Here is a 12,884-nt window from a genome sequence, read left to right on the forward strand (position 1 = left end):
ATTTTCCAACATATTGTTAGCATTTTGTCCAATAAAAGTACTTTTTCAGTGCTTCCACTATCTTCTCCATGCCAAAGTGTCCTGTGACATGTTTGTAATGAGGCTCCCAAGTCAGCTTGACACGCTCACTTGAGAGAACAAAAAGATGTCCCAGATAGCACAATAGTCCATCCTAAAGGTGGAATTCTTGAACTAGCTTTCCGTCCATCAACATCTTGTAGGTGGAAATGAATTCTGAGTCATTTTCATATAGTTGCAGCCATCCACAGGTCTCATTCCCACAAGAGTTGAGAACTATGCTCAATGCCATAGTCAAGGGTCATCTAAGGTAATCTATGACGTGATTGGTTATTCCCTTCTTGTATTTAATGTTCAAATAGAATTGTTTCAAGTATGTGGACCATTTCTAATGGAGATTGTTCTACAACTTTTCCTGTTTCTACATAAATTGAAAAGGTTGATGATCCATGTTGATGAGTGTCTCCTTCACCATAATATAATGTTTTCATTATCGGCAGGCTTGCATGATAGAATAAATTTCCTTATCATAAGTGGGGTACCATCAAATAATATTAGAGAGCATCTCACTATGATAAGCCACTGTATTCCCTTGTTGAGTGAGGATTGCACCAATAGCATACTCAGAGGTATCTATCTCAATATCAACTGGTTGTTGCGGGTCTGGAAAGGTGAGGACTGGTGTAGAGCAAACGCAATGTTTCAGTTCAATGAATGCCTTTTATTGTGACCCGAACCAGAAAAAAAATTCTTTTGCTCCACCTTTGGTAACTTGACTCAAGGGCCAAGTGATATGGGAGAACCTCAACATGAATATTCCATAGAAATTAGCAAGACCCAAGAATTTTTGAAGCTCTATTAGAGTCGTGGGGGGTGACTAATCCTGAATAACTTGGATCTTAGTTAGATCCACATGCATGAATTTCTCATAAATTATGTAGCCCAGATATTGAACTAGATCCATACTAAAGGAGCATTTCTCTAGTTTGGCACATAGTTTGTGTTGTCACAGGGTTTGAAGGACCTGTCGAATATGTTACAATTGCTCTACCCAACTCTTATTGAAGATGAGGATATCATATAGATATACGACCATGAACGAGTTGGTGAAAGGTCACAAGATGTCATCCATCAGCCTCATAAAGTAGTAAGGCAATTTTTCAACTTGAAGGGCATGACCAACCACTCAAAGAGACCCTCCTTAGACTTGAAAGTGTTTTTCTATACATTTGTGGGTTCTATTGGAACTTAGTGATAACCAGACTTCAAATCGACCTTGTTGAAATACTTAGCCCCCTTGAATTGGTCAATAAGGTCATTAATCCTTGGTATCGGGTATATGTTCTTGACTGTGGTTTTGTTTAATTCTTGATCACTAATATAGAGTCTCCAAGTCCCATATTTCTTCTGCATGAGAAAAATTGGGCTCCCACAAGGTTATGAAATTGGTCGCATGTGCCCTTTTTGTAGCAAATCCTAGATCTATCACTTGATTTCTTCATTTTCCAGAAGAGAACGATGGTATATTAGCCCATTAGGTAGAGGTGCACCAGGGGTTAAATCGATCTAATGCTTCACCTAACAATGCAAAGGTACTGTAACACCCTCCTCCCACATCCACCCAAGCAACCGACCAGTTAGGGTAAACATGTGACGAGAGGCCACTATGATATCATTCGATGTCCTAAGTCATGTTAAGGAAGTGGAACTGATGGAAGCACACCATATAGACATTCAATATCACCACTGGAACCCTCAGGAACCAATCCAACCTTTTAGGCATTCAACCCCTGGGTCCCACTGAACTTTTGGGAAACTCGACCTTTGGACGCTCTCATGCTATGGGCATGCCAGCGTCCAAGGACCTCTCGACGCTCTCACAGACCTGCAAGCCAACATTCAGGGACTCCTTTTGTCATATTTGTGTTAGCGTCCCTCGAAATTAAGCCACATTTTTAGGCCTAGAGCCTAGGTCACTACCCATAATTGCATGATACCTTTAGAGCAGTAAGGTAACATGAAAACAACATTTCTAATGCAATTACTTGAATAATACATTGATCGGACCCTTACTAGCCATGACAGGCATTTCGTCAAACATATCATGAATATGTAACCTATAAGTTTAAATAACATATCTGAGCATAGGGCTCTCATACTTAGTTGAGAATCACTAAGAAACATTGATGCCTCAACACATCAACTAACATTTCATCCATTAGATCATAGATACAATGATCATTCATTTACAATTAAAAACATGATGAGAGCCATACATAGCTACTGTCATAAAACATATAAATAACCAGCATAATAGTAGCAGAAATACTCATGAAATCACAACCATATAAACCACATATAATCCAGTATAATACTCATAGAAATACAAGGAAAAATAACCTCATATTGATGATGCAAAATCCAAACCCAGGATGGGACTTCCACATTCCACACGATAATAGAATGGTTAAGCCAAATATCTCTTCAGCCATTCACCCTCGTACCATATTGTAAGCATGAATGTGGGATCTCATAGAACACATCAATCAAAAATCATCCAGGGCTTCCAGAGGCCATCCACCTCAACCCATCAAACAGTGATTCCACCTCATGGTCGAACATCACAAAACCATCATCATATTGGTCTCTACCCCAACCATCTAGGGTTGTAGAGTATTTGTTCCAACCAAGGCTCCAAGACGAGTAACTCAACCCACATTTGTTGTCGGGATCTAGAGCATTTGTCCAACAAAGGCTTCAGTACTAGTAACTCAACCCACCAAGGGCTCCAAATCATTTTTCCAACCAAGGCTATGGGACTAGTAACTCAACCCAAGATTTTACAGGGCTCCAAAGAGTTTTTCCAACCAAGAATCCAGGAACTAGTAACTCAACCCAAGCTAAGGAAACACTAGAACCAACCAAAACAAAGTAAGGAAGTAAACCCATAATCTCCATGGCTATCCAGAAAATGGAAAGGCTAATAAATCCACTGTAAATCTTGGAAATCCTCCATGCCAGTGACAGATCATGACAAAAAATCCACATGCATATGCCATGCATGCCAAAACTAGTGAGGAAAACATACATGCAACTCGGTACCTGCAAGTAAATCACGTTGTAGTTGCTGATATCGATGTCCTCTTGTGCTTTCCTACTCCTTCGTTGCCTTCTTGCTCCAAAAATCCAAGTATGCCACACCCTCCAAGAGTGTTCGAAGAAAACTCTATGTATCCAAGAGTATGAGAGAGGGAGAGAACAATGAGAGAGCTCCAAAACTGAACTGACAAAAGGTTACACTCACTAAGCTTGCCCACTGATCCTTAGAAGCATTTTTATCAATGAGACCTCTATTTTCTTCAATTTCCATTATTTTTCCTTCATTTTCCTCCTCACATGAAATCTATGACCTTTCACCTACCTTTTCTCCCAATTTCCTTTATTTTATAAATAAAATGTCAATAAATCCTTCTTGCCTTTCCAAATCCTTTGTCATTGCCTTTGACAATTTCCTTTGCCGTAATAAACCAAATGAACACCCACTAGGATATTTTTCCCATCATTCATCTTGGAATATGTGTCCCATGACCATGGTATTATATATTTTTACATGAATTTTTAAGGTGGGCTGTTACAGAACCCTCCCCCTTGGGGGGACACCGTCCTCGATGTTCAATGACACTTATAACCAACAAGACTACTGAAAACAAAACATACCGGACATGGAACTTTATAACACAACTCATTGTAGTATTTTCAATTACCATCTACTAAAACATGAAAAACATACCATTTACGTGAACTTTATAACTCAGCTCATTATGGTATTTAAAATAATAACCACATATACACAGATACACATTTGCTTCACCCAGCAAATATCATGTTATCTATGGAGCTTTATAAATACAACAATACAGTATTTACAATGATATACACATGTAAACATATGCACATTTTCTCAACCAATAAATAAAAGGATATGATGACTACATCCGCAACAAGGGAATCCACAGGCTCACACCTCGACCCTCAAAGTAATATCAGGATTCATCCCATTCCTAGGAAGTTTATAATCCACTGCAAATTCAAATTTGCATCCAATGTCCAGTGCTATAACCCTGTGCCACTTGTCCTCTCAGTGAATAGTTACTGGCTCATTGTTCTAGTGAACACTCCCAATGTGCATTTGATTCCATCTGGAAATGCTAATTACCAAAAAATCCATCTCCGACCTTCCCTTCTCTATTACACAGCCCTCGGGAAATCTGGTCACCCCCTTCCGTGCAGTCACTCACCTTCCAAATTTCGTTGGCACCCCCGTCCCGGGCAGTCCATCCCTTGGCAAGGTTTCCTCGCATTAGAAGATACAAAAACCAAGGCATATCCCTGCCTCATCCATCATACCATTCATATCATGATCATGGAAATCAATGGACACTATTGGGTACCAGTGTCCCACAATGGCCCTACTCCTGCAGTGCTTTACCAGCATATTGTTGCCTGTTGCTAATGCTTGTTGTCAGTTTCAACCACCCAACTAGGAATTTCATGCTTTCTTGTACCAAGCACACAATTTATATTAGATTCAAACTAAATTTAAATAACTTCAAATCATACCTCATTGGTGTCCCATCAACAAGGTACATTTGCAATTTTGTTTGCTTCCTATCACAACAAATCAAACTAACAACTTCGACCAAATCATCATGTATAAACATATCACATTAGGCTAGCTCAAAAAAAAACCATCATAGATCAACATCATAAATCCCATGTAACCATCATAAACTAGAATCATATATCACATGTAATCATCATAGACCATAATCATAAATCACATGCATAATAAAACTAAAATAAAATATTGATACTTATCCTTTAATCAATCCTTAGCTTCTACCTTTGTCCTTATTCAGTACGCACACAGGATTGGTTGCCACACCCGACAACACCTAGTGCCTTCTCCTTAACCATGTGCACATACACACAGTGTGCATCATACACCTACAGTGACACATGACATATAACACCATGAAATACATGTTGGGATGGGATCCCCCGGGTCTAAGTTTGGTCTAAATATCAAGTCAATTTTGATGTAATATTGTAAAGTCTGCATTTTAAGGAGCAGAGCGTGAATAACGTAGAATGTTAAGAGTCAAAGGGGCTTTTAGGTAGGTCAAATCCCCTTAATTTGTAAAGGGGTGGGCTGTTTGTATTAAATAATGAGCTCTACCCATGGTTCGTGGACCATGGTATGTAATGTAAAAACTATAAAAGGAAGTCATCTAGGAGTCATTAGGCAGTTTTTTGAAAGTGCATGAATAATATTTTGAGTCTGTAATTCTTTATTCTAGCGAAGGGGAAGGATCCTACAGCTGAGTGCACGGGCCCCTGCAATTATGTGCACAGGTTAAAATAAGTGTGTTCATTGGAGATCTAAAGTAATAAATCATATTCGAAGCAATTATGTGTATTCTTTGTATATTTATATGTTTCTGTGTTTATGCTCAGTTATGATTCGGTTCTCTGTAATATTGTTTTAATTGCATCGCGAAGGTCCAGATCTACTATTGTATGATAACTTATGCATGTTAGAACAATTAGGCAAAGCTCATAGATTTATTTAAGTAGAAATCGCTTTAAGTCTGTGATTCTGAAGATAAGGGTTCACAAAGGTCAAATCAAGCCCTAGATTAAGGAAACACATTGCTGCTACATCACATAGCCTTCTAGATGTAGAAACTTGGTTCTAGCATCCCCCAATACTACCTCGAGTGAGACTGCATTCTGTGCTAAGCAGACTGTTTCCAAAAGGGCCAGTAGTGTAGGGTTTTGTTGGTTAGCGTAGCTAACTATGAACCTGGGTCCAAACCCCATCAAGCCAGAAAATGGTTCTGTTGTTGGGAGCAGGATCTATCTAAGGGATGTGTGATGTGGCGCCCATGTATACCAAATAAGAAAGAACTCAAAAAGTGGGTAGATTGGAAGTTGCACGAATTCACAGTGCAGGAAAATCGGAACTTGCATTGGTCAAAAGATAGGTGGTTGCAGAGGCATATCTACACAGAAGAGCACGAAATCTTTTTCGCAACATTCACTAATGAACTACACGAGTGGCTTTCAAAGTTAGCGGACAGCAAACCTACTTGGAAACACGACGATCCTATTCTGTGGACTCCTAAACTGATCAAGTGTCTTGAAGAGTTTGATTATAAGGTTGCAAGGGTTGTCGACTAGTGGATCGATAGTGTTTTGGGTGGTTTCATCACTGAATTTTCAATTTACACGTTTGTATCATATAGTGAAGTTGAACGCCGACTATTTAAGGGTCCAAGAGGTAAGTACTCGAATCGCTAAAAACTTGGATTAAAATGTTGTTGTGCGAAAATGTTGTTATGGTTATGAATTGATGTTCAAAAGAGGTTTGACTGGATCTACGCGAAGCAGGAAAAAATTCAGAGCCAATCAGGACAATTAAAATGAGGGTGCATACAGTCCATTATTGGGTGAATCAGACAGCAAAGAAGAAAGGACTAGTCCTAACACACCTGGAGGTGCACCGCAGACAGAAGGTCAAGTCACTTCTAGAAATCCACATCCATCCACTCCATCTCCATCGCCACCTCATACATCTACGCCTACGCCTCCACCTCCACCTTTAATATTCAGTATGGTGAATACATTGAAAATTCTTATATTCAAGGGTCAGGGATCAGAGGATACTGATCAGTTTTGGTTTGTAACTGAAGCTATGTGGAAGGTGCAGCAGATCACTAATGATAGAGCGCTTACATGGTATATCAAATATAGTACAACAAATCTAAATGCTATGTTGGTTGAAACAAAGACTGGGTTGAACGCAAAATTTAGAAAGTTGAAATTAGAAGCTCAGTGTGTTACTAAAATAAATTAGATCAAGCAGACGACTAACAAGTCTACATGGGATATAGATCAAAGGTTTAAGTGCTTACTGAGACATGATAATCTTCATATTTCAGACAAAAAACATAAGGAATGGTACATAGCTTCGCTATTGCCACACTTAAGATTGCCTTTGTCTCAACAGAAGATCAGATCTCAGGCCGAAGCATTAGAGATCGTGATGAAGCTAGAGGCTTCACTAATCCAGGACATGAATATAGAAGTCCAATAGATCCAGTCACAGTTAGCAAGCCTACATATCAAGTTGCAAGATCTATAGAAGGGAAAGGAAGTTTAGTCGAGGATATGCCCTGAAGTTTGGTGCATGAAGTGCAAGATTGTAGGCCATTATAAGGATCAGTGCCCTATGTAAGGAGACTATATAGCTGCGGGAGGTCCCAACCCACTGAAACCAGAGTCTCCTACTGGATCAAGCGTCGGTTCAAGTATCTGGTGTAGTATCTACCAAGTGTCGGGAATTCATCTGAAAGACAAATACTATCTATTGCAAAAGTTTGTATAGTCACCAAAGCAACTATTTTGAAAATTTTGTAAATCAGTTGGCCATGATGAAAGAGATTGTTGAAGCTATGACTTGATGATAGAAAGAACCCCAATGTATAGGATGCAAGTTGAAACCCGCGCGCAGAATGATCAGGGCTCACCTGCGGCTCGTGGAGGATTCCAAGGATGGGGAAGAGGATGAGGAGGAGGCACTGGAAGAGGTTGGGGCCAGATAATCTTCTACAACTATGGAGAACCAGGACATTTTGTGCACGACTGTCAGAATCCAACTCATCCTTCTTGTCAATACTGTAAGCAATTTGATCATGTTATAGAAGATTGTCATGTATTAATAGAAAAGATGCAGGAAAAGAAGAACCAACAACTGACACAAAACATTCAGATGATGAGATCTAAGTTGCGCGAAGACAATCCTAGTGTCAATATAGTCATGCAAAGTGGTATAGCCACTAGTGAAGACAAGGTAGAAGGCAAGCAACCAGTATTGGATACATGGGTTCGCACGACTGGTGAGAAGAATGTTGGAGTTGAATTACAAAGAGAAAATGAGATGTTTATGGAGGCAAGAAAATTTTTTATCGATCCAGGTGCTTCTATGTCTAAAACTCAGAAACCACTAGTCCCACGAAAAGAGAAATCTGAAGAAAGTACTGTGGAGGAGGACTCTAATCCCACGGTGCTGAAGTTGTTTTTGTAGACATGCATGAAACTGTTGAGGCATCAGAAGGCAATTGAAGGATTACAAGAACTGATAGATAACTACACTAGCAAGGACAAGGTGTTACCATAGTAGCGCGCAGTAAATAAGGTGAACCGAAGCAAAAAGAGGACTGGTAGGGAGATGCAGTTGACAGCACAAATTGGTGATTTTGACATGGACTAGATAATTCTAGACTTAGGATCTGATGCTAATGTACTGCCAAAACAAACTTGGGAACGTATGGGGAAACCTAAGTTGCAGTGGTCGCCAATCCAACTATGCATGGAAAACTAACAAAAGATAATTTTGATGGGTTGCCTACATGGAGTGACTATAGATATTGAGGGAGCCAATGTGCTCACAGATTTTGAAGTTATTGAAATAGTAGATGATAGTAATCCATACCCAACATTTCTTAGGATTGATTGGGCTTTCGAAATGAATGTTATTATTAATTTGAAGAAGCGAAGCATGGTGTTTGAAAAGAACGGCCTCAGAGTGGTTGTTCCATTGGATCTAGCTGAAGGTGTGTGATACATAGAGTCAGTTTGTGATGACTATGATGATGAACACATTGATCACATATATAAGCTCACTGCACGAGACGAAGACTGGATTAATCCCACTGCAAATGGATGGATGCAATAGGCTTACAAAGTCTTTGTGTTGTATATCAACTGAGGTATGTAAATTACCTTATTATGATGGGCTAGATGATGTCAATATTTTTCTTGACCATTTTGAAAGAGACGTACCAGAGGAGCACAAGTTCCAAGGTCTAGATTTGGCTTTACGAGTAATGACTTCAACATGGTGGGGAACCCACAAGGATAATATTGTTGATTGGAAGGAATATTGTAGAATGATGAGATTAATATTTGGCTCCACTGAAACGCGACTCAGTGAAAAGTACACAGGTAAGGATGACCCGCACACTCAATTGTGGACTTGCCACCATCTCTGCACACTCGGCTGTAGGAGCCTTCCCCTTCGCCAGAATATAGAATTACAGACTCAAAATATTATTCACGCACTTTCAAATAGCTGCCTAATGACTCCTACATGACTTCCTTTTATAAGTTTCACATTATATTACCATGGTTCACGAACCATGGGTGGAGATCATTACTTAATCAAAACAACCCATCCATTTACAAATTAAGGAACTTTGGCCTGCCTAAAAGCACCTTTGACTCTTAACGGTCTGCGTTATTCGCGCTTTGCTCCTCAAAATGCGGAGACTTTACAACATTACTTCAAAATTGACTCAACATTTAGACCAAAATTAGACCTAGGGGACCCCATCTCAACAAGCTCGATGGACTAAGGATTGGAGTGAGGTACCTCAACCGGAGTGGGTACATATCTTTATTCATACCTTATACATTATACCAATAAACTGGTATTTGGAAACAAAGCTGCGACACGAGACTATTGATTGGGATGAAATGGAGGAGGGTTTCCTCATGACATTCAGTTTTCAAGACGGGTTTGAATGCATTCATGAGGCGCTTTGGGAGATTAAGGCAGTGATCTTATGAACACCAATAGAACATATAACTTGGATGCATCCTGACTGGAGCGTGTAGCTACAACATGCTTTGGAATGCTACAATATTACTATAGAAGAAGGTGATGAGAATCTGTGAAATATCAATATTCCTGAGTTAGAGGGACTGCACAAAGTTGCAGGACCTGATGTAGAGATCCCTAATATATCACTGCTAGTAAAGACAAAACAAGTAAATATTGGCTCAGAAGCAGAACCCAAGTTCGTGTGTATTGGTGACTACTGGGATGAAGACACAGTGGGAAAGGTTGTTGAATTACTACATGAATACCATGCTTATTTCCAACAAAGTTCTCTGAAATGAAGGGTATAGTAGGTGATTTGGGTATGATAAAGATCAATTTAAATCCAGATGCAAAGCGGGTTAAGCAGCGCCCATATTGACTAAACCCCAAGTACAAGGAAAAGGTAAGAGAAGAGCTGGATAAAATGCTCACGGCAGGTATAATTGAGCCAGTACAAGAGTCGAAATGGGTTAGTCCGATGGTGGTCCAAGAAAAGAAAACAAAGGGTGATATAAGGATCTGTGTAGATCTGCGGAAGTTAAATGATGCATGCATGCATGACCCATTTCCTACGCCTTTTACAAATGAAGTTCTAGAAAACGTTGGCAGATAGGAGGCTTATTCGCTCACATATGGATTTTTGGGATATCACCAAATTAAGATTATGCCGGAGGATAGAAGCAAGAATACCTTCCTATAGAGTGGGGTTGATTCCAATATACAGTTATGCCTTTCGAACTGAAAAATGCTCTGAAAATATTTTCAAGGGTGGTAGTCGCAGCATTCAAGGAATTTATTCACAGGTTTCTGGAGGTCTACTTTGATGACTAGACAATATTTGGGCTAGTTAAGAAACATGTTTCTAGTCTATGCGTAATGTTGTATACATGCAAAAAGTATCAGATATCCTTAAATTTGAAGAAATGTATTTTCTATGTACCTTATGGAATATTGTTGGGACATGTCATATGTAAGCAGGGATTAATGGTAGACCCTGGCAAGATAATTCTAATTATCAATTTGGATCCACCTAGGAATGTAAAGCAGTTACACACAACTTTGGTTCATACAGGGTATTACAGGAAGTTTATAAAGGCATATGCATAGATGACTGCGCCAATGGAGAGTTTGTTGAAAAAGGATGCTACGATTTGCTGGGATGATGATTGTCACAAGATATTTGATTTTCTTAAGGAGAAGATGGTTACTGCACCAATCCTAATATTCCTGGATTGGAAGAAAGAATTTCATGTGCATGTGGATGCATCTTTTATAGCGTTGGGAGTTATTTTAACTCAACCAAGTGAAGGAGATATTGACCATCCGATTGCCTTTGCAAGTAGGAAACTATCTAAGGCAGAGAGAAAATATTCAACCATGGAACGAGAAGGATTGGCCATGGTATATGCACTACAAAAATTCAGGCATTATCTACTAGGTGTGCACTTTAAAATGTACACAAATCATTCTGCATTGAAATACTTGGTCAATAAGCCTATGTTGGGGGGTGGAGATATGTAGATGGCTTCTTCTATTCTAAGAGTATGATTTTGAAGTGATAATTAAGACAGGGAAGTTGAATGCTACACTTGATCACCTCTCTAGGATTGAGAACGACAAAGAACCCACTAATATTGATGAAGGGTTTCCTGACGCGCAGCTCTTCACTATCAGAGTTGTTGATGAACATTTTGTGAATATTATTTATTTTATGTCTACTGTGTAGCTCCTGAAGGATACACAACACAGTAAAAGAAGGAACTAGTATTCAAGGCCACATATTTTTCAGTGATTGCATGACACTTATATAAGATGGGACCAGATGAATTTTCGCATCCATATGTACCTAAGTATGAATGGCGCAGTATTATGACTTAAGCACATGGCGGTGTCACAGGAGGACATTATGTAGGTAAGGAAACTGCGTAGAAGATTCTGCGAGCAATATTATGGTGGCCTACGGTACATAAATATTCTAAGGAGTATTGTAGTGTGTGCAATGTGTGTCATGGGACTGGAAGACCATCGCGCAGGGATGAATTGCCCTTAAATTCACAGGTCACACTGCACGCATTTGATAAATGGGAAATTGACTTCACTGGACCAATTAATCTCCCAGGGAAGAGGACAGGTGCGCATTATATTATCATTGCAATAGATTATTTGACCAAATGGACCGAGACACAACCAATTAAGGATTGCAGCGCAAAAAATGTTGAGAAGTTTATCTTCAAGTATATTATGTCATGATTTGGATGCCTCAAGATCTTGATGAGTGACCGAGGTTCGCACTTCTTGAAAGAAACAATTAAGGAGTTGACAGAAGAGTTACACATGCACCATCATAAGAGTATATTGTATCATACCTAGGTGATTGTAACTATCAAGGCTTTTAACAAAATATGGGAGAATCCTGTTGACACCTAATCATCAGGATTGGGTGAATAACTGAAATTGATGTAAATAAATAATAGAGAATATGAATAGTCATCGGGATATGAAATGAACAGTCTCTCCCTCATGTATATAGTAAACACCAACCTAAATGAAATTAATGAATTGTTTGGAGGAGTTACTACCTAGTCTGACATGGTATCAGAGCCAGTTCCCGAAATTATTAATTGTGTAACTCCTAGTGTTAGTTTCCTACCTATATTCTGCCTGGTTGCCTGAACCCTGCTCTAGGTAGTGTCATATACGTTTTTTAGATATTGTATGCGTTTTTAAAGTTTGCACCCTCTGTTAAGAGACCTGGTGTGAACATTGAACGTTAGTGTGTGAACGCTGAACGTTGGTGTGTGAACGTTGTCATATGTGTTTTTTCAAATGAACGCTGGTGCTCTTCATTTTCATTTTCGATGTATAAGCTCTTGTTGCTCCTGTGCATACATCCCAAGTTAGTAGCAATGACCAGACCAGGATCCGAAGTTTGGTTTCCTCCTCTACCTTACGTAGGAAGAGTGTAGAAATTCATCTTGTTGGGTGCCACTCAGAAGTTTATGAGCCTTGTGATGATTCATTTGCACTTGTAGATGCCCTGCTCGAACCCGATCTTGGGGAAGTTCAACCAAGCTTGTGTTTAGAACTCAGATGTGGGACTGGATATGTGATAACATCATTGACACTTATGCTTGGGGAA

Source organism: Pinus tabuliformis, chromosome 5_2 (assembly GCF_031772625.1).
Source record: "Pinus tabuliformis cultivar Carrire ecotype Pingquan chromosome 5_2, CPIR1, whole genome shotgun sequence".
Lineage (NCBI taxonomy): Eukaryota > Viridiplantae > Streptophyta > Pinopsida > Pinales > Pinaceae > Pinus > Pinus tabuliformis.